At 42.5% G+C, this 23,987-nt stretch overlaps 1 protein-coding gene across 1 annotated transcript in view; it reads right to left on the minus strand.

Annotated features, from left to right (window-relative positions):
* LOC117805425 (plexin-B2-like) overlaps window positions 1–23,987 on the minus strand; it is a 316,173-nt gene that overhangs the window by 127,342 nt on the left and 164,844 nt on the right. The window contains exon 2 of the mRNA XM_034674154.1: window positions 19,573–19,630. The gene's annotated coding sequence lies outside the window, so the exon portion shown is untranslated. The remainder of the gene's footprint in view (window positions 1–19,572; window positions 19,631–23,987) is intronic.

The raw sequence follows: 23,987 nt of genomic DNA on the forward strand, positions 1-23,987 counted from the left end.
TTTGATTCTCTTGACTCACAGTAAAATGCCATGAAAGGACTGTATTGCACATTTACGACGGTCCCTGAATGCACCTGCAGTGACACAGGCACAGACAGTCAGTTCACGGCACTCTGAAATGAATCTGCATCTTTGATGACGAGGAGTTGATCCAAACTTACTGAATGTGTCTGATGTTTCTCTAAACTGGATTAAATCAAGCTGTAGACGCCGAGCTTTTTACGGTAACCACGGCAACAACGTCAAACATCAAATATTAAACAGACGTCCCCCCGGTTGTGTCTTTGTCACTAACACACACCGGGGGGTAAAAATCCTCAATGAAGATGAGACAGATGCATGGAGGTGAGGAGAGCTGGTTCATAAAGCACACAGATAAGAACTCTTGTATCTATAAATAACAACGTTGTCATGGTCACTTGTCCCGCCTGCTGTCCCCTCTCTTCACCCGTTCTCTCTGCGTGTTTTGTTGTTGAAAAGTGCCGATCAAGTGAGGACTTACGTTTATGTTCCAATGGAGTCAAATTGATGACAAACCCGATGACGTACAGGGGCTGAGGTTAAGGTAATTGGTCAAATTTGCAGGACAGTTGCGGTGATTGTATAAAATTGCAAGGCTGCGAAAAAATCACGCTGATTGGTTGAATTTGCGTTGATAGTTGCGATCGCGAAATCGCGAGCAGTTTTAGACATTAAAGTGACAACAGAGAAAGTATCAGTGTTGTTGTAGATGGTCTTGTTTGCTTTTGAGGGTCATAAAGAGGCATCAGGATCAGTTTCAGTCTGTTTCTCAGCCAGTTAAAAACTCCTCATAGTGCCTTTAAAGGGGACATATCACGCTTTTTTCATCAACATATATTGGTCTAAGAGGTCCCCAAAACATGTCTTTAAAGTTAATGCTCAAAAAAACACTTTGAAATCAGATTTTGGTCTGCCTGAAAAACCCTCTTCTTCATTCCTCATCAGAACAGTCTGTTTTCTCTCTGACCACGCCCCCTCAGGAAGTGGGTGTGCCCTCTGCTCTCCAGCACGTTGATCTAATGTTTACATGTTGGCTGAATATACACGGCTGCTCACAGACCCGCGTTACTTCAACCCTCTGAATCTGATCCAGAATCTGATCCTGACGGAGAGGCGCCTGCAGCAGGACCTTTCTGAACCATTGGTCACAGATTTAGTGTTTCTTGTTGTTTTATTTATCAGTATGTCGACGTGTGTCTTGGTACACAGCTACAGCTACAGTTACAGCTATGAACATATAGCTATGTGGCTATGCTAACTAGCGCTAGCACTTATCCATGACAAATAAAAATCATCCACTAGATCTTCAAATCTGCAGACGTGGGGAGTAAAACCGACCTTTGTGTTTATTAAGACAGCCTACAACTAGCATGCCTCCCTCCTAAGCTCCTTGTTAGCACACATGTGTGCAGGGAATGAAAAAGGAGGGGAGGGATTCAGTATTATTTTATACAGTCTATGGGCTGAACAAGCTCCGAGCTCTGACTCCGTGACAGACCGGATGTTGTTGTTACGTAACAAAAACACTGAAAACTGAAACGGCTGGTTTCAGCACACATTTACAGAAAGGTGGAGAAATCAGAACAGGGGCAGAATGGATTTTTTTCATTCTCGGGGGGTTTGTAGACAGGGACACAGATTTCAGATAAAGAACCATTAAAAAGTCAATTTTGCATGATATGTCACCTTTAAATATTCAATTACTGATCACACAGTGATTTCCAGCTTCTTCACTCTGGACGACGGTTTTTAGTCCCAAGGAGCCGGACACAGCGTCACAAGCTTTGTTCCTGCTGCTATCACTGAGCTGAACAAGCAATAGCTTTTATTTTACCACACAGAGTCAGCCTCTAATCTTAAGACTTGAGCCCAGACTGTCTTTATTGTTTGACTGTTCTCTGATGTGTGTTTTAAATGGAACCTTTAGCACTTTTATCATTTTATCATGTCAATTCATTTTACCTTTTTTACTGTTCGATTAGTTTTAGGATATTTTTGTATGTTTTGCACATTAAGTAGTTTATTCTGTCTGACATCTATCTTGTAATTTTGTATTGACCTAACATCTCACTGGCTGCAAAACAAGTTTACCTACGGGTACAAATAAAGTCACCTGAACCTGAACCTGAACCTGAACCTGATCTACACGATCTGTTGTCTGCTCTTATCTTGGTTCTTAAATAGAAAGTGAAATTAACACCCAGCTGAGGCCTGCTTGTTGTTGTAAACTTTAAAAACTGAAGTGACGTTTACACCGTATGCAGACGATCCTATTCTCTATATTGCAAAATGCAAAAAGGGTTGTTCAAGTTTGTGACTTGATAAAGATGAAACTAGATATCAAACAGGTAAAATCTGACTTGTATGCATTATAAATTCTTATCTTATAACATTAAAGTCCTCCCTGACCTCGATGACTCAAACACACACACACACTGCTCACATGCCTGCTTACACACACTTAACCACAGCCTTGCAGAATGCATCAGGGACTCTGAACACTGGATCCACACAGGTGTATAAACCATGACAGCTTCATGTTCAGGCCAGCAGACATTTGGACAAGAGCCAGCAGGAAAAGCACAGGTGTAAATAATGAGGTTATTAACGGCTGTGTGGCGGCTGCAGTCTGAGGGTCCTGCTGGTAAAGGTGAAGAAGAAGCGGTGGTGGTGTCATGCTTCCTTACATTAATCTGTAACCACTTTAATAACACCATAGTGTCCCTGAAGAGAAGTGATGTCATCAATTATTTGAGTATCGATTCATTGATTGTTAAGATCTTAGATTTTCTATCATGTGGAACAAACATCCTGTGGTTTCATATTTCATTCAGACACCAGGGAATGTGTGGGTGAGGATTAAGACCAATGGTTAAATTGCACACCCATGTAGTGGCTTTGACTCCAGCCTGCGGCCCCTTTTCTACATATCAAACATCAACTCATCAAACTCCAAAATGTCCCTGATTTCATTCACACACTCCTTATTTTTTAAACTACTTCTACAGTCTCCTGTGAGACAGGAAGTCACTTTTTGTGTCTCAAACTCAATTTTTTAAAATCCAAAACACATGAACTTCAGGACATTCATTAACTTCAAATTGATGAGGTCTGTTTGAAGTTTGTTTTTGTGCAACCTCCTGAAGATTTTTAAACATGCACAAGTCCTGTTTTTAAAATGTGCTGCATAAAAAGCTGCTAGACTGATCTATATGCATCACAAGACGTCCACAATTATCAATATTACTGCCTTAAATTACATGAAGACTGTGTTTCACAACCTGCCTTACTGAGAGAAGGAGACATAAAGGAGAGGTTCAGAGGAAGGAGGAAGAGAAGCTTCATCAGAGAGAAGAAAGCTGCAGAAAGGCTGTAAAAACGATAATGAGCTACTCTGTCCAAAACAGATAATGAATGTAGAAACGATGAAAATGTTAAAAGTATGTGTGCATAAGTCCGTCTGAAACACAGGATCTGTTGGGCGTGTAAACGAGTGTGTGAGTGTGAGGGTTTGTGGAAGCTTATTGTGGAGGAATTTAAGCAATTAGGACAGGAAGCACACGAGATGTTGCTCCGGCTTCCCTGAGGAATTAAGTTATGCACCGTCAACACACACACACACACACACACACACACACACACACACGCACACACACACACACATGGGGGTGAATTCCCACACTGACCAACAACACGGTCTCAGCTGTGAAACATAGCACACACACACACGCACACATACACATGTTAAAACACACACACCCTCAACTTCCTCTTGACCCATTTCCCAAAAACACAACACACCACCTCTCCGTTTTTCATCCCTCCATCCCTCCATCTCCTTTCTCTTCATCATCTGCTGAAGCAAAGCAGACCAAACCGCTTCTGCTTAGTGTCACCAGATCAGACGACACACACACACACACACACACACACACACACACACACACACACACACACACACACTGTTAATCAGTTTGTTTATGAGGCCAAAGGCATGCTGGGTAAAATCCTCTGAACTGTAGTTTAAGAAACGAGGACACGACTCTGTTTTTATTAAAATCAAATTTCACTTCAAAAAGTTAAAGACTTGAAGTTTAAAATATTTACTGTTATCTCTCTCTATCAGGAAACCTTTTGACGCAGGTTGTGAGGGAAAATTAATGAATCAGACTGAATTAATTAAAAATCTATTTTGACTGGAGGAGAGATTTAAACCAGCGTGTCTGTGTGTTAGCTGAACTTCTGCAAAGGCTAAACAAATTACAAAACACAGTGAAATGAACAGTGATGCTTCTTTGTGACCTAGAAACACAAAAACATGCGAGCAAAGAGATTCACTTTTAATATTTTGTCATATTCAATGTCTGTACGCTCTGTGAGGGGGTCGGTGTCAGGCCAGGTGATTCACAGCAGATTGAAGGAAGAGCCTTTTGGTATCAGAGGTATTACTTTGTCCACAGGGGGCGCCAAAATCAACATGAGCAGAGAGTTTCTCACAGGAGCTTAAGATGAAGACTACCGTGACTTTTAGTGAATTAGACGCACTTTTAATACAGTTTTGTCGTCTAAACAGGAAGCTAAGTCTTAAACACAGGTGTGACCAATACACCAGTATACAATCAATCAATTAAGCTTTATTTACAGATCTCCTTTCATTCAAATCTTGAAAACTTTCAAGCAGTCAATCAGCACAGCAGATCATGCTTATACTTTCCCCGCCTCCTCTGATCACTGCATGGACAGACTGCAGATCCTCCATAGAGGCTAGATATGGTCAATCAATCTTTATTTATAAAGTGCCAAATCCCAACAAACGTTCTCCTCAGACTCTCTCCAAACAGAGCCGGTCTAGACCGGACTCTATGATCTATTAACAAAGACCCAACATCAAGATCCAGTCCCATCTTCCAGACCGGACTCAGTCTGATCTCATCTTAATCCACCATGAGCAGAGCACTTTGCAGCATTTAGCAAGTTACAGTGGCAAGGACAAACTTCCTTTAACAGGCAGAAACCTCCAGCAGGACCAGACTCATGTTAGACACACATCTGCTGAGACCGTGTTGGAGAGAGGGATAGAGGGAGATGAAGAGAGAGAGAGAGATGATAGTGGGGAGACGGATAGTAGTAGTTGTAGCAGCTGGAGTCTGGCACGTCCACAGCAGCAGAGATCCAGAGGAACCTACGAGACAAGGGAGCTCAGGGACTCCAGAAAGGTCTAAGAAAAGAGAGAAGAGAGGGAGACCAGAAGAAAGAAAAAGAGGAGAAGAAATGGGGAAGAAAGGATAGAAGGAAAGGAGACACAAAGGATGAAGAAAGAAAGAAAGAAAGAAGGAAAGAAAGAAGGAAAGAAAGAAAGAAAGAAAGAAAGAAAGAAAGGAAAAGGAATGAAAGAAAGAAAGAAAGAAAGAAGGAAAGAAAGAAAGAAAGAAAGAAAGAAAGAAAGAAAGAAAGAAAGAAAGAAAGAAAGAAAGAAAGAAAGGAAAAGGAAAGAAAGAAAGAAAGAAAGAAAGAAAGAAAGAAAGAAAGAAAGAAAGAAAGGAAAAGGGAATGAAAGAAAGAAGAAAGGAAAAGGGAACGAAAGAAAGAAAGAAAGAAGAAAGGAAAAGGGAACGAAAGAAAGAAAGGAATGAAAGAAAGAAAGAAAGAAGGAAGGAAAGAAAGAAAGAATGAAGTAAGGAAGGAAAGAAGGAAGGAATGAAGGAAGGAAAGGATGAAAGAAAGAAAGAAGGATGAAAGAAAGAAAGAAAGAAAGAAGGATGAAATAAATAAAGAAAGAAAGAAAGAAAGAAAGAAAGAACGAAGAAATGAAAGAAAGAAAGAAAGAAGGAAGGAAAGAAAGAAAGAATGAATGAAGGAAGGAAAGGAATGAAAGAAAGAAAGAAAGAAAGAAGGAAAGAAAGCAAGAAAAGAAAGAAAGAAAGGAAAGAAAGAAAGAAAGAAAGAAGGACAGGAAGAAATAAAGGAATGAAAGAAAGAAAGAAAGAAAGAAGGAAGTAAGGAAGGAATGAAAAGAAAAAGGAATGAAAGGAAAAGGAATGAAAGAAAGAAGGAATGAAAGAGAAAGAAAGAGGGAAGAAATAAAAGAAAGAAAGAAAGAAAGGAAAAGGGAGGGAATGAAAGGAAAAAGAAAGAAAGAAAGAAAGAAAGAAAGAAAGAGGGAAAGAAAGAAAGAAGGAAAGAAGAAAGAAAGAAAGAAAGAAAGAAGGAAAGAAAGAAAGAAGGAAAGAAAGAAAGAAAGAAAGAAAGAAAGAAAGAAAGAACGAACGAAAGAAAGAAAGAAAGAAAGAAAGAATAAAAGAAAGAAGGAAAGAAGGAAAGAATAAAAGAAAGAAGGAATGAAAGAAAGAAAGAAAGAAAGAAAGAAAGAAGGAAAGAAGGAAAGAAAGAAAGACAGAAAGAAAAAGGAATGAAAGAAAGAAAGACAGAAAGAAGGAAAGAAAGAAAGAATAAAGTAAGGAATGAAGGGAAAAAGGAATGAAAGAAAGAAAGGAAAAAGGACAAAAAAAGAAGGAAGGAATGGAAGGAAAAAAGAGAAAGAAGTAAAGAAAGGAAAGAAAAGTAAGTACAGAAAGTAAGCAGGATGTGATAACAGGCAGAAACCTCCAGCAGGACCAGACTCATGTTAGACACACATCTGCTGAGACCGTGTTGGAGAGAGGGATAGAGGGAGGTGAAGAGAGAGAGAGATGATAGTGGGGAGACGGATGTAAGAGCATGTCAGGTTTTAGAGAGAATTAAAAGTTGTGGATCTCTAAGGTCGTCTCTTGGCGTCTCACACACAGAGTGAGCGGTTCAGAAAAGCCGCCTCACGGAGTGTTTACATTCAAGAACTAACATGCAAAGCAAAACGAGGGATGTAATTAAAAACTGTTTGATAAGAATGTCATTAATGTTCTTTGGAGACTTTGTCCCGGAGTCAGAAAACAAACCCACTTTGAGGAAATGAAAGAACTGTGAGGAAGGAGGGAGGGAGAGAATGAGTGGAGCAGAGCTGCAGCCGTTTGTTTAACAGTCTGATGTTGAATCTGGATCCATCAGTTTGCTCTGACGGAGGCCACCCAGCAGACCAGCTCTGAAACTAAACGGATCCATGTTGGCAGAAGAACTTGTGTGTTTGTAGAGATATGCATGGAGAGAGGAGAAGACAGAGGGATGACTATTCTGAGACACACCAACTGAAAACCAATATATGAGAGCATTAAAGCAAATCTCTCAATAACGTGAAGCTTTCTATCTGATAGTCTCGCTCTCACCTTCCTAAGTATCTCACAGACTTCCTCCGCCCCTCCTCCCTCACTTCTAAAGATTTATACGGGAACATTATCGTGCAACATGCTGCTGATCTTACTTTATTTCCCTGGAGGAGGCTGACTGAACACCTACCTGTTTCATATTCACTTAATTCAAAACATTCATAACCGGGGCGACGCCGAACGAAACCTCGCTCCACGCTCCTGTTCTCCACCGAGACTCAGACCGGTGTTAGTCCTGAACACACAAGAAGTATGTATTCAATTCTCTGGCTCTGCTTCTTCCAGGTCTGGAGCCAGGTGTGAGCATATTATGGGACGAAAACTGTGGACCTGTGTGGCTAACGAGCATGCTAACTCAGAATCAACTGTAGTTAGATGACAATTAGCAAGCTGGCTAGCATACAGCTCCCCTCCCCCGCTTACATTTAAGTCCTTAATGTGGTCACTGAGTAGTAAACCACTTCCTACTGTAAATGGTAAATGGACTTGTCCTGATGTAGTGGACCATCAGTGTCTCATTCGGTCACATTCACACTGAACAACAGAGGGAGCAATTTGGGGTTCAGTGTCTTGCTCAAGGACACTTGTTTGGATTGAACCGCCAACCTTCAGACTCTACCCACTGAGCCCCAGCTGCCCCAGATATTCCATGCATGTTCCCGGCTAATCAGCAGTAAGTCAACACTACAGTTAGCAAGCTAGTTACAGAGCATGGAAAGTAATAGCTTTCCACTAGGACAAGAGCGCCCTCTGCTGGAGCTCCTGCAGACTTGAGCAGTGCAACTTCACCCAGTCGTTCTCCCCATGTTAGGTAGACCAAGCGGCAACCTCTGGTCTCAGAATATGAAGCCCATGCAGAAGTGTAATAAACTGCAGTTCCTCGAGCGTCCACTAGAGGCTGGCTGCAGAAACACAGGAAACCACATACACACCCATTCAAAGAGACGATCTTTGCAGCATTAATAAACATGTTTACAGCCTGGTTCAAAAAATGGTACGGGGGGCGAATTTTTTTCTAACTCCCAAATAAGGACATGAATGACTTGACTGACAGGCGGGAACACATAGCTGTTAGCTAGGAGCCTCAAACTCCGCCCCTTTACCTCACACTAAGTTTGGTTAAGTTCAACATTTCCAATATGGCTGCTGCCGTCGATTGGCTTCAAAACAGTGCTCAGGAACAGACGGGTGACGTCACGGATACTGAGTCCATTATTAATACAGTCTATGGTGCAGACACGTTAAAATACGAGCATGCTAACTCAGATTCAACTCTAGTTAGCTGACAATTAGCAAGTTGGCTAGCATATAGCTTTTTCAGTCTGTATTGCTGACACTGATTTATAAACCACTTCCTACTGTGAGCAGCTTTTCATTGCATGTTCCTAACTAACCTGCAGTAAGTCAACACTATAGTTAGAAAGCTAGCTAGTGAACATGTAGAGTTTGGAAATGGGGAACAATCCTCAAATCAAGGAGGTTGCAAACTTAATTTTGCTGTTGTAGTAATGTAAACTTGTTAGCTTTCCACTGGGACAAGAGCGCCCTCTGCTGGGGCCCCTGCAGACTTGAGCAGTACAACCTGTACATTACCAGTCTGTTGTCCTGGTGTAATAAGCTGCGCTGGGGGCGCTGGTGGCCTAGCGGTCTAAGCGCCCCACATACAGAGGCTATAGTCGAGGCCATCTCCTGTATATCTTCTCTCACTCTCAGCCCCCCCATGTTTCCTGTCTCTCTTCAGCTAGCCTATCAAATAAAGGTTAAGAGTCTGGGTGTCATCCTTGTCAGCACATTATCCTTTCAATCACACATCAATAACATCACCCGGACTGCCTACTTCCATCTTCGTAACATCAATCGTCTCCGCCCCTCCCTCACCCCCCACACTGCCGCCATCCTTGTCCACAGCCTTGTCACTTCCCGTCTGGACTACTGCAACTCTCTCCTCTTCGGCCTCCCTCACAAATCCCTCCATAAACTCCAACTTGTCCAGAATTCAGCTGCCCGTATCATTGCCCGAACCCCCTCCATCCACCACATCACTCCTGTCCTCCAACAGCTCCACTGGCTCCCTGTTCAGTTCCGTATTCAATTCAAAGTCCTTCTGTTAACATTCAAGACCATCCACAACCTCGCCCCCCCATATCTGTCCGACCTCCTCCATGTTCCCACTCCCTCCCGCTCCCTCAGATCCTCAGATCCTCCATACACCTGTCTGTCCCCTCCGCCCGTCTCACCACTATGGGGAGCCGAGCATTCAGCCGCTCTGCTCCCCGTCTCTGGAACTCATGACCACCTCAACTCAGAAACACAGATTCTTTCCCCCCATTTCAAATCACAACTCAAAACACATCTGTTCAAAACCGCTTACTCCATCTGACTCCAATTGCTCTGTCACTTTGTTATTGTTTCTATTTTTTTCTTACCTTGTTAGTTTATATTGTTTTCATTTTTGACTCTGATTTTGTTTCCTTTAATGTAAATTCATGTTTGTATATATTTCTATCTGTGCGGTGTCCTTGAGTGCAGAGAAAGGCGCCTTTAAATAAAATGTATTATTATTATTATTATAAAGGCAAAACACCCCAAATATAACTTTATATGAGCTGCACTGACACACGTTAAAATAAGTTTCTCTACTTATTAAAGGTTCTATTTAGCTTTGGCTTTAATATCCAACAATCATGTGATGTCATTGCTTAGTTGTAGAGTTAAGTTAGCATGTTGTTTTGTTTTGCTAGCTTAAACGTCATTAATCTCCATTGTAAAGCATGCTAACTGAGAGCTAGCTTAATGCTTTCTTTTTGTGTGTGTTGAGCATTTTGCAACAGAAGTGAAAATAAGAGAGGTAAGTAAAGTTCTTCTGTTAGAGCTTTGTACATGTGTAGTTTTGTTTACATTAATCAGCCCACAGAACTTTCTAGAAGGAAGTAAAAGTTAGAAACTTCTGTATTATTTCAGTCTAATCTTGAAAATGATGGACTGCTGTTATCCTCACAGTTATATTTCTTTAGTTATCTCTTCCCTGAAACATTCCCAAAATATCTCTGTCAGTCAGTTTCGTACAGAATCACAGCCGAGCTGGGACGGACTCCCGGAGAGAGAGAGAGGGGGGGGGCACACATCTGGTTCTCCTCAGCGTGACGGGCATTCCTCAGAGACGACGACTCTGGGGAAATAAGCCGGATGGTAATGAACTCTTTCGCACTGACATCAGTCTTATCAAACCCTGTCCCCACAGACTCCTCCAAAGATCAGAAGTGTTTACAATGTTCACAGAATTCCTCAACTTCCAATCTGACTCAACCGAAGGGTGTGGGAACGTCGGCCTGCACGCTTCGCTCTGACTTCTCCTCGGCCGTCCATTACTCACTCCGATGACTTCAGTGTTTAGAAATGTTCTGATGTAGCGCTGCAGAGTTTCAGTTTGGAAAACGTGAATTTTCCTGCTTCTCTTCAGTCTTTCCACTTCGAACTCAGTAAATCAGATTTTTATGAGATTCCAGGAATACCTTCCAAACTCACGGAGAGAGAGAGAGAGAGAGAGAGAGAGAGAGAGAGAGAGAGAGAGAGAGAGAGAGAGAGAGAGAGAGAGAGAGCGACTGAAACAAAGCAGATTTACAAAAATAAAGGAGGTCTCTTTGGGGATGACTGGAGTGGCACCAAATTCCTCTCCTCAACTGCCCCTGAAACTTAGTGGATTTTTCCATCCAGTCTAAGTCTGGGTTTTAGATCAACATGACGACACCGCCTCCAGATCTATTTCAGGGAGGCCAACAGATGATCCAAGCACAGATATGAAGAGATGTCCATCTTCTGCTGTGACGCATTCTCATCCAGAGTTATGTTAGCTGATTAAACCATCCAGGCTCACACACAGCTCGACTCTAATGCTTCACAGATTCTTCTGATACTCCTTCAAACTCATCAAAGTGCTTTCCTGCAGTATCTGAAACAACACCGAAGCAGCTGTTTGTGTCTTACATCAACAGCTTTTTATGACCTTTACTTTTAGAGATTGATAGCGACCTCTAGTGGTTGAATCAAGCCAAAGCTTATTAATATTGCACATTTAAAATAACTGCACATAACCAAAGGGCTGTTCCAGCTTTGGGCGATGGTGGCCTAGCAGCAGGGGCGGAGCCACACAGTTTTGACCTGGGTGGCCAAACTGGGACACTGAAGGCTGATTTATACTTCTGGGTCGAATCGACGGCGTACCCTACGCCGGGGGTCCGCGTAGCTCCAGTACCTACGCCGTGGCCTACGCACGTAGCTGACGTGCACCTCCTCCAAAATGTAACTCCCCGTAGAGCCAACGTGGACCGCAAGCTCTGTGATTGGTCCGCTCGACGGCTTTGTCTTTCCCGCATTCACAGCACTTCCGGGATCCCGGACATCGGCCACACATCGGCCGTGTGTTTCATCTCCTCCTCTCTATTCTTCATGTAATCATGTCTGTATGATAAACAGCAACATGTATCAGCTGTAGATTAACAGAACACGCTCTGAATCTCTGTGGAAAAGGAAACAGAGATCGTAGCAGGACCGGAAGCAGGCGACCGGCTATCAGAGAGACCACACTGCCCTCTAGTGTTTAGGAGGAGAATTGCTGCGCGACACGGACACACCGATGCACAAGTATGTGGGGCTCATGTCCGCGTCAGCCCCTGCTGCGTAGGGGAGACGTAGAAGTATAAATCAGCCTTGACTGTTGAAGGGCTGTCCAGGCGTGGAAAACATTAGGGGCTTACCCCAAACCTAGGAGGGTTACCTCCACTAATCACTTTAACTTCCTTTAAAAAATACTTTAACAAATGTTACATTTTTGTAGATTTCTAACTTTAACATTAAAAATATAACTGGACAGAGTCAACATTTAAATCTGCTGAACTCTTTAAGGACTCAAAATGAAGATGATTGTTTAAAGTCAAAGCATCAACAAAAATAATATTCAGATCCACAGAAGCTCCTGTCTCTGCAGCTCGCTGAAACACATGATGATCTGAATATAAGTAACGCCTCTGACATGACAAACAGCCAATCATGTTTAGGAATTTCAGGGTATCCACAGGGATGGCCAATCAGTTTTCAGAGGTGGCCATGGCCGACCCTGGCTCCACCACTGCCTAGCGGTCTAAGCGTGCCCCATATGGAGAGGCTATAATCCTCATCTCAGAGGTCACTGGTAATTTAATTAACTAAAGCATCATTAGCAGCAGGTTAATTCATAACAGCACAGGAAACACAGACACATGTGCCTGTCGGCGGCTACTTTTCTGTAGACCAGCTAAATGAAGTATGAAGCTACATGTAATCACTTAGAGCAGGGGTGTCAAACATGCGGCCCGCGGGCCAAAACCGGCCCGCCAGAGGTTCCAATCCGGCCTGCGGTACGACTTTGCAAAGTGAAAAAATTACAAAGACATTAACTACAATTTCTCAATAAAAGTAACTTAATTATTTCAGATTTGTCCTCTGGAGGTCGCATAAAATCATGGTGCTGATGGAGCACACCACTTTTTTTCTCAAAGTGAGGAAATAGATGACTTGCTGTTTGCATAATCCGGTTGAGATTCATGCAGACTTTTTAGAGCACTATAAGATGATCCACTAACTACTAACACTAACACCCCTTCATACAACACTGTGCAGCAAGCAAACTGTTCCTGCTGGAGCTGAGGGGTCCAAAATAATCAACTTTACCTTCTTCATTATTATAATATATCTGTTCTTTTGCATCAAACATTACACTCTGTGTCAGGTGAATGTGTAACCTGTGTGTTTGGTGTGTCTGCAGCAGGTTTCAGTGCTGAAAGAGTCAAATATTCAGCCCCACTATGAGACCCATCATGGTGAAAAATACAACAGCTATTTTTGTAGAAAGATGGTTCATTAAATGTGAACATTTTCAGAATGTACTTTTAACTTTTTGCACTAAAACAAAGGGAAACATTTGGAGTTATGATTGTACTGGTCCGGCCCACTTCAGATCAACCTGAGCTGTATGTGGCCCCTGAACTGAAATGAATTTGACACCCCTGACTTAGAGGGACATTTTGGGGGTCGTGGGCCAAAAGGTTTGGGAACCCCTGGCGTAGACTATGGCGTTGATTCAACACAGAAATACAAACCCGGCTTATGTCACTCAGAGGGTTCAATCTAGCTTGTTCCACCGGTTGAACCAGATTCCTTGTGACTAAAGGGTCTAAAACTTGCCAAAGTAACACCATCATAAGTCAGATTTGTGGTTTATTAAAGGATGGAGTTTTAGAGTATCCATTTCCAAATTGTTCAGATGTGCATAATTCCTGGAAATGCATGCATAAAATAATTACAGCTCCTGATAGTATTAATTGATTCTATAAAAGCTACATGGGTTTCAGGGGGAAGTCTAATCTGAAACAGCTGCTCCCGTTAGATTTCATAATCCCAGCATCTTTTATACGGGGTAAACACAATCCCTCACACCACACACTCTGCACACACTTTCTCCATGGAGCTTAATCGAGTGAAAGGGCAATATAGAAAATAATATTCCAAACACACATTCAAACTCTGGAGAAAGACGAGGCTCCCTCCTCCTCCTCCTCCTCCTCCTCCTTCACTATCATCACCCACCCCAGCAGCAGCAGCAGCAGCAGAGAGGATCTGAACTTCTCTCTCTGCAATAGAAAATGAAATGCCAAACCCAGCTAAGGACATAATGAAAAAGCTATTATCAGCATGAGCTTTCATCAGCACTGCATTCAACCGTGTTCAATACAAGCTGATTCTCTCATCTCACGCTGTACCCATCTGAATTCTGGGACATAATAAAGAAGGTGAGATAAGAGACAGAGATCACCTTTCTCTCAGCTGAAGGAGCGCATCAGCACATTTACAGAGTCTCCACGAGTGGCGAGCAAAGGCCAACATAATCATCCTCTTATTGTAGGAATCTGAAATATCTGATTCATTAGCAGAGTCTGTGTCTTTGTACCTACACCTTCTTTACCTCCTACATCCGCTTCCTTTCATCACTCCGTCCTCTTTTGTGTCCGAGTCCTGACGTGTTTATTCTCTGCCTCGGTCTCTATCAGCCTGTCACCTCCTCCAGCAGACTCCCTCTGAGTCCAGATCCACTGGCTTTATGGAATATTCAATAATATATTGAATTAAACATCAAATCTAGTGAAATATTCAGGATGGATCCGGAATATATTAAGATGTAATGAGAGGGAGCAGAAGTCAGGTTTGTAACAAACTCTGCATCAAGACTGCAAAGATTCAGAGGAGTGATCCTCGGACGGTGTGAAGAGTTAGACGGTGATGTTACGATGTGAAGCTCTGCAGGTTTTAAAACTGAACTCAGTGATTTCTACAGGCTGCAGGAGATTTAACATCTTATTATCACAGCGTCGGTTAGATTTAAAGCTTGATCCAAAAAGGAAACTGGACTTGGTAGAGACTCTCCTCCAGTTCTGACCTTCAGGGTGAGGATGGAGCAAGAAACTAGAAGCCTCTAACGGCCAAATTCTACCAGATCCGTCTCTGATCCGTCACAGCTCTGGATCTGATAGGTTTCTAGTCTAGTTAATGTGTTAACTTCCACTGGATCCAGCAGGTCTGAGTCCTCCGGATCAGATACACAAGACTTCTATTTGTCCCGGATGCCGGAGCACGACGCATCAATCTCAACAGAGCAGATGGAGCGGGACAGGAAGTCAGGTTTCACCAAAACAAAATGAAAACATCCGGTTAATTTTCAGAATAAAACACTCTGTGTTATCACCAGATCGTATTTCACTTAACTACAACAACAAACCAAAGTCATGATGAGCGGAGCCAGGCCTGGAGTCAACAGGTCAGAGGTTTTCAGAGGACCAGAAAGACAACATGGATGAGGAGAGGAGGAGGAGGAGGAGGCTCCTCGGTCACATGACTCCAGCTGTCCGGAGGTCCTGCTCGAGAGACGGGCCTGACACGGATCTGGTGGAAGTCTGAAGTAACTTTGACCTGAGTGAAGCTTCTTTTGAACAGTGAAACTAGGACTCACCAATCCAGTAAGGATCATGTATAGTGATCAGGTGGTTCTGTGTTTCTTGTTATCCCATGTTGACTCTTCTGATCTGTAATCACTCTCTGAGAAACTAGACTTCTTATCTTCTCCTCAAACATGAAACGCCTCCTCCTCGGTCCGTCCTCCGCGGTGTTAATGAGTATTAAAACCTCCCGGGTGCTCGGGGCGGCGTGTTGTTTTACTGATACATTCCTTCACTCAGACAAAGAGCTGCTGTGTCTCTGTCTGAAGAGTGTGTGATAGAAAATTGTCTTAAGAGCAGTTCATTAAACTGAAGTTGCTGTGTCAACACATCGCAGCACCGAGCGTTCCCCAATTATTTCACCTTAGAACAAACAGAGACACGACTTTACTGTGTGTGTGTGTGTGTGTGTGTGTGTGTGTGTGTGTGTGTGTGTGTGTATATATAACCACATGGGAGGCTGTCAGGCTGACGGAGAACATACAGGAAGGCGAGTCTGATAATAGAACTGATACAGGAAGTAGTTCAGCTGCAGAAATAAAGGAACAGTCTGATATTTATCAGGAACACTCTTCAGAGCGTCGACAGGACGGGTATTTATATCTGAGTGTTTGTTGTTCTCCAAGCTGTGATGTGTTCCTGACCTCAGGGGGTAACCTGAAGGTCTGTGAACAGAGGAGCTCCTGTTTCTGAGTTACTGAACCTGGAGCTTCATAACTTCTTATCTAAGTTTTAACATTTGCCTTTTAACATTTTATATGACATATTTATTCCTTTCCTGTGTGCTGTTGGTGTTTCTTTCATGACAATAAAAATAAATAAAAAAGTTTTTTTAAGATATCCTCAGGGTCAGTTTTTTGGAAAAGACTTGTTCATTTTAAACTTCAGCATTAAAAAGAGTGACTTAAATTTAAAAAGAAAATTAAATGTACTTAATGTAAGAATGTAAATGTTAAAAGTTATGATTCATATTTTATGTCTTCATACAATTTGAAGATTGTATTGTGATGATAGTTAATCGTGAATCCAGAATCATAAAAATTTTTGTGTCGTTTCGTGTCGTGTCCTATCAGAACCGGACTGCAGAGGATCGGAGACGGATCTGGTGGAAGTCTTGTTTCGTGTCGTTTTGTTTCATGTCGTTTTGTTTCATGTCGTGTCATGTCGTGTCATGTCGTGTCATGTCGTTTCATGTCGTGTCGTGTCATTTCATGCCGTATTGTTTCGTGTCATGTCGTGTCATGTCGTGTCATGTCGTGTCATGTCGTGTCATATTGTGTCGTGTTGTGTCGTGTCGTGTAATGTCGTGTCGTATCGTGTCATTTCATGCCGTATTGTTTCGTGTCATGTCGTGTCATGTCGTTTTGTTTCGTGTCATGTCGTATCGTGTCATTTCATGTCGTATTGTTTCATGTCATGTCGTATCGTGTCATTCATGCCGTATTGTTTCGTGTCATGTCGTGTCATGTCGTGTCATGTTGTGTCATGTCGTGTCATGTCGTGTCATGTCGTGTCATGTCGTGTCATGTCGTGTCATGTCGTGTCATGTCATGTCGTGTCGTGTCGTGTCATGTCGTGTCATGCCGTGTCATGTCGTGTTGTGTTGTGTCGTGTCATGCCGTTTCATGTGGTGTCGTGTAATGTCGTGTCGTATCGTGTCATTTCATGCCGTATTGTTTCATGTCATGTCGTGTCATGTCGTGTCATGTTGTGTCATGTCGTGTCATGTCGTGTCATGTCGTGTCGTGTCATGTCGTGTCATGTCGTGTCATGTCGTTTCATGTCGTGTTGTATCGTGTCATTTCATGTCGTATTGTTTCATGTCATGTCGTGTCATGTCATGTCGTATCGTGTCATTTCATGCCGTATTGTTTCATGTCATGTCGTGTCATGTCGTGTCATGTCGTGTCGTGTCGTGTCGTGTCGTTTCATGTCGTGTCGTGTCGTGTCGTGTCGTGTCGTGTCATGTCGTGTCATGTCGTGTCATGTCGTGTCATGTCGTGTCATGTCGTGTCATGTCGTGTCATGTCGTGTCATGTCGTGTCATGTCGTGCCATGTCGTGTCGTGTCCCTCTCCCTAACTTTAACCTTTAGAAAGCCGTTGAAACTAAACGTTGAAATATTATTTTCCTTCCTTTTTTTCATTGTTTAAATCTTCATATCACATCTATTTGTTTTTCTGAGAAGAGGGTTTAACAATAAAAGAACACTGTTCAACCACAGTACACACACACAGACACACACACACACACACACACACACACACACACACACACACACACACACACACACACAGACTCTCCCACCTTCCTCTGGGAGGGATACAGGAAAGCTCAGTTTGTGTTGCAGGAGGAAGTTTGGGGTGTTTGCATCTTTATTTCAGTGTGGGTGTTTGTGTGCGTCTCAGAGGGGAGCTGCAGCTGTGACGGCTGGCTCAGAAATGTGAACTACACTCGCACACTTACAAACAACACTTAAACACACACACACTTAAACACACACACTTAAACACACACACACACACAAGCCCCGGAGAAGACAGAGACTGTCAGTATTACTGTCAACAGATGTAAGACTTCCTCTCCTGCCCCAGAAAAGTCGCTCTTTTTTAAAAGGCTCAAATGCAGATTGAACATCTCAGCCTGAAGTTGTCACTGAACACTGAACACGGTCACTGATGGATTATTTGGTCCAGCAGGCAGAGGACTTGAACTGAAATGAAGCGCACACGGCTCGAGAACTTCACAGCTCATCAGCTGTCTTCTTTATTTATGCTTTGTTGTGATATGAGAGGAATAAATGTGATTATCATCTCTTCTTTTAGAGACACAGAGAGCTGAGAGAGGAGGACAGAGGCTGTCTCTGATGCTGAGGTCAGACTGAACGATGGTTTCCTCTGCTACGATGGTCACTGTGTCGGATTGTGGATGTTTGAGGTTATTAAAGCTAAGTTTTAAAGGAAGAGGACACTTCATCTGTAGTGAGCTATATATTGATTATAAACTCTCTCCATCACTTCCAGGGGGCGGGGCCTGCAATACTGAACGTGTCTGATTGGTAGATTAACCTCAGTGTTTTTATTCCTCCCTCCGTCCACAATAACATCACACACATCTGTGATTCTCTTGATTTCTCTTTCTGTCATTAGTTTTTATTTGTTCTATCTTTTTTGTATGTGTGTGTACTTTTCAAAAGAAGAAGCTGTGATTCTCTTGATTTAGCAGCTTGTAACAGTAGTCTTCTCTCAGCCCACCGTGAATGCGTCTCTCCTCCCGGTGTTCCGCTTTTAAAAGTGAAATTTGAGGAAAATTTATTTTTTTGACAGGCTCCGGGTCAACTTTTTTGTCCATTTTTTTATTTTGTCAATTTTTTCTTGTCAAATTTTTCTTGTCAATTTTTTTTGGTCAATTTTTATTTTCTTCAAAAATTTTTCTTCAAATTTTTTTGTCAAAAAAAAATTCAAAATGTTTATTTTCAAAAAAAATGTTTTCTTTTTTTTTTTTTTGTCAAATGTTTCTTTTTTTTTCTCAATTTTTTTTTCAATTTTTTTGTCAAATTTAAAAAAAAAAAAAAAAAAAAGACTTTTTTTTTACAGGATTTTAAAGCCGTGTTGAAACGTCTTTGCTACTCGCGCTTATCTCCTCTCACGTGTTGATTCAGTGAATCCATCTGTGATGAAATATAGCACCATCTAAAACAGACCAGCTGAGTCTCTTCATGCTAACAGGCTAACTGTTGTGTTGCTCATAATGATACCTGCCTGTCCGTCTGCTTCTATGGTGTCCTCTGTGATGAATGGCATTCCTCTTTGTGTTACTGCCCTCTACTGGTCTGGTGGTGTAGTGCATGTTTGTCTCCATACGTCACTGGCCTGATTTATACAATCGACCCGGGACTTCAGCCCGCGGTCGAAACGCAGACAACAATGGGGGACCAGGAACCTTTTAGAATTCAACACCCAACGGCTGCGTTTTCAGAGCTGGATTTTCATGTGATTAATTTGAAGAAATAACATCAAGATGCAGATTTGTAAAAGTCAAGTTTTGCCCAAACCTCACGAGGAGACTTTTAAAATGTTTGTTTGTTGAATGGAGGTCAGGACGCTTCATGTTTAATCAACAACCAATAAATAAAACATGTAACTCCTTGTTAACATCAGCCTCCAAAGACCAGGCTGGATATTCAGAGATCGTCTCTGGAAGGACGTGACGGCAGAATATAAAAACAAGCGTTCAGAGAAAGAAGAAGATGAAGCTGGAGGTTTCTCTTACCTGTTCAGGTTTAAGGCCGGGTGAACTCTGATGACATGAACCGCCTCTCTCTCCTCTCCTGCAGGAAACACAGAAAGTTACATTCATTATTCATCTGAGCGTTTATATCCAGCTTTAAGATTTCAAGGTTGTTCATTAAGACGGAGAAGCTAATTCACAATCCTCTTATTCGGTCACGACAGAAACTTCATTAACACTCATGCAAAACATTTTCACACACGCACGCCTGACGGGACGGGGGGTCAGCGGTTTGAGGACTGGAAAGCTTCTCTGCGCGGTGAAATCCACTGCAGAGCACTTTCAGCTTAACTCTGAGTTTCACAAGAATCCTCCCATGAGCTTCTGTAAGTGTTTCATCAGCCTGAGCGGTCAATTAGAGTTAAAACATGTAAATGAACTCAATTGAAGCCACGAGGTACAAACTGCCATTTGAAGAAAGGTTAATTATGCAGAGAGACGGCTCCAAACGGAGGAGATAGGGAGTGGACTTCAGAGGAGGCGACTCCCACACAGCCGCTCTCTGAGAACAGCCGGGGTATGCTAATCACGCCTAATGGAGGCAACACTCAGCCTCCAACTTTTTCAATGACTCAGCCTCATCAGACTTTAGTGGACTGTGGAATCTGGACCGGACTAATCAACCACCTACACCACCAATCATGTATGAGTCAGTTCACTTTACTCCACACATCTGGGAGAGAACATCCACCGCTGATTTAAAGCTTCAAAGTTACCGCAGAGTGAAGCGTTTCATGGAGCTCACCGTTCGGGGATCTTCGTCCAACTTTCCAACAGAGAACACACTGAAGGGGTTTTAATAAACTTCACCTTTTTGTTCATAAACTGCAGAGGAAGTTTACTGAGTCAAACCTCCAACACAAAGGTGGAAGAAACGCAGAGGAGACAGACGAGAGGTTTCAGGATTACAGCTGATCCAGGACAGGATCTAGATCAGTCTGTGAACAGATGTTGGGCTGAAGTGTGCGTCTGTTTTCATTGTTAAATCACAAAAATCTGAATCTAGAAGAAGAGCAGCTCGACATAGAAACTGTGCATTACAGCTAATCTGCTCTGTTGTGCAAGTTTACTCTTTCTTTCTTTCTATTCTTCTTCAGTAGAGCCTCCTGTCCTTCAGTCTGCAGCCCTCCATCACTGATGTTTACTGAACTACATGAGTTACTGTATTCTACTGTAGGATTACAAACAGGTATGAAGTATTAAAGGTGACATATCATGCAAAATCGACTTTTTAATGGTTCTTTACCTGAAATCTGTGTCCCTGTCTACAAACCCCCCGAGAATGAAAAGACTCCATTCTGCCCCTGTTCTGATTTCTCCACCTTTCTGTAAATGTGTGCTGAAACCAGCCGTTTCAGTTTTCAGTGTTTTTCATACGTCACAACGCCATCCGGTCTGTAACAGGAAGTCAGAGCTCGGAGCTTGTTCAGCCCATAGACTGTATAAAATACAACTCAACCCCTCCTCCGTTTTTCATTCCCTGCACACATGTGTGCTAACAAGGAGCTTAGGAGGGAGGCATGCTAGTTGTAGGCTGTCTTAATAAACACAAAGGTCGCTTTGACTCCCCACGTCTGCAGATTTGAAGATCTAGTGGATGATTTTTATTTGTCATGGATAAGTGCTAGCGCTAATTAGCATAGCCACATAGCTATATGTTCATAGCTGTAGCTGTAGCTGTAGCTGTGTACCAAGACACACGTCTACATACTGACAAATAAAACAACAAGAAACACTAAATCTGTGACCAATCCTTCATAAAAGGTCCCGCTGCCTTTCTGGCAGAGGTCGCTTTGACTCCCCACGTCTGCAGATTTGAAGATCTAGTGGATGATTTTTATTTATCATGGATAAGTGCTAGCGCTAGTTAGCATAGCCACATAGCTACATGTTCGTAGCTGTGTACCAAGACACACGTCGACATGCTGACAAATAAAACAACAAGAAACACTAAATCTGTGACCAATGGTTCAGAAAGGTCCTGCTGCAGGCGCCTCTCCGTCAGGATCAGATTCTGGATCAGATTCAGAGGGTTGAAGTAACGCGGGTCTGTGAGCAGCCGTGTATATTCAGCCAACATGTAAACATTAGATCAACGTGCTGGAGAGCCGAGGCACATCCACTTCCTGAGGGGGCGTGGTCAGAGGGAAAACAGACTGTTCTGATGAGGACTGAAGAAGAGGACTTTTCAGGCATGCCAAAATTTGATTTCAAAGTGTTTTTTTGAGCATAAACTTTAAAGACATGTTTTGGGGACCTCTTAGACCAATATATGTTGATGAAAAAAGCGTGATATGTCCCCTTTAAAGACAAGAAAATCTGCAGAAACACACATCTAACTTTCCAGCATTTGGCTGAATGATCTGACTTTAACCCCCCGATACACGGGGAGCATCCCCTAGAATAAAACCACTAAAGGGAAAAGAAATAACTGAAGTGAACTTCTCCTCATTTTAAGAAGCTGCACCTCTCTAAAACCAGCCCAGCCCGTTGGGGTCTGTCCTGATTCATTCATAAACCTCCGTGCTTCACAGGTACGCTCACTCCATCTAGATTACTAGACGTGTAAGACCTGCTGAAAGCCCGCCAGGTGCCGTGAACCTGACTTCAGCTACAGTAAACACAGCACTCGGTGACTCTTGCTAACTCTTGGATGCTGCCGGAGTGTGAGCAGCCGTTCTCTGCCTCCAGATCGAACGACGTTCATGAGCTGCAAACTGATCAGCTTGGTTCACCGTTCACTAAAATATGAACGCGTTCCTTGTGCGTCGTTCCACTGAGCGCCCCCTACAGGCACTTTAGGAAGCATGCACTTCCTTGTTATATCTAGAGTTGCAGCATTTTTCTTTTGCATGTATTTTCCTTGTAACATTGACATCAGTCATGTTTTCTGTGTTGGCTTTTCTTGCCCCTGTGTGTTTCTGTTTTGCGGTTATTTCAGGCTTTTGCATCTTTGCATCGTTTCTGGATTTTGCAGCAAGTTCCTCCCGATGAAGACGGTTTGAGACTGAACAAGAGGTGGAGGACATTTTGGATAGCAATAACAAGAACTCCTTCAACTTTTATGACACTTATGTCATCACAATTCAAAACGGGCGTTACATTTCTCAGTTTCAACGTTTGAAATGTTTACTGTGTGCAGCTTCAGGGCTGTATATCTGAACTTCCTTTTTGTGCAGAAAACAATGCTAATGCTCCATGCATATGTTCATTATGATGTTATATATCCTTGTAAAAGTTGTGTGCATGAGAAAGCAGCCTTCTGTGAGCTTCTGGTTGGTCATATCGGTGCAGAATCGACTCTAACAGGAAAGGACGAGTTCTATTAAAGCTCTGAACGTGACTATATCAGCTGCACGGCTAACTGCACTATCAGGCTCAAACATCTGCATTGGCTCCTTTTGAAAGAGGGGTTACTTATCACTGAGGAGGTGAGGGCCAGTTGGAGGGTTTTAACATCTTCACTCTTTAATTAACTGGATATTAAACATCCATCCAACCATCAGCCGATCGATCCTGCATCCATCCAGCTGTGAACACGCCTGCATCACGCCGCTCGACGTCCTTGGGACATAATTGAGTCACAGCACGATAAATCCAGGAGAAGTGGCGTTCATGTTTCTATATCTGGTTATCTCGTGGATCGCTCGAGTTTCATTTGTTAAGCTTTTGTTGTGAAAAGCGAGGATGTTCATGTGATTCCCTAAAGACGTGCATATGTTCACTTCAGGAGGAATCACAGACGTCTGAAGGACAAACAAACTGAGTGATTTATTTACTTTATAAGACCGTGTACAGAAAAGGAAAGGGTAATTATTTCACTTCTTTTCTCCTCTTATCAAACGCAGACAAATTAAACCAAAGCTTTCTAACAGAAGACGACAGACAGACACAGGAGACAGAGAGAGGAACAGTGGGTGATTACATCCAGTGATAACAATGGAAAAGTAGTTACTTTGAGTTAAAGTCAGTGTCTTTCCTTTGCACCTTAGCTGGGCTTTGGGGGCTGCCGGCTGAGCTGCTGGCTGCTAGCTAGTTTCTAAATGATGCGCTTGTTTTTAGGGAAGGATTCTTTCAGTATTCAAAGTTCAAGAGGTTTGAAAGCGGAGCTGAATTTCCTACAGAGGTAAGCCGAGCTGCTAGCTTTAGCTTAGCTTGTTTCAGTGATAACTAAAGCTCTAGAAGAACCAGGAAAGCTCTGTAATATGAGTCCAAAATACAAGGCTATGTATCTATATAAGTGTGGTGCTCTTAAAGAAAACACAAGTTGATTCAAATCTTTATAACCACTACATTTAAAACAACGATTATAAACTGTGTCCGAGATATAACTGCTTTATATTCTGCATAAAAAGAATTATCAAAGCGACTCTGCAGACTAAAAGAAAAGTCATCAA

Source organism: Notolabrus celidotus, chromosome 21 (assembly GCF_009762535.1).
Source record: "Notolabrus celidotus isolate fNotCel1 chromosome 21, fNotCel1.pri, whole genome shotgun sequence".
Classification (NCBI taxonomy): Eukaryota; Metazoa; Chordata; class Actinopteri; order Labriformes; family Labridae; genus Notolabrus; species Notolabrus celidotus.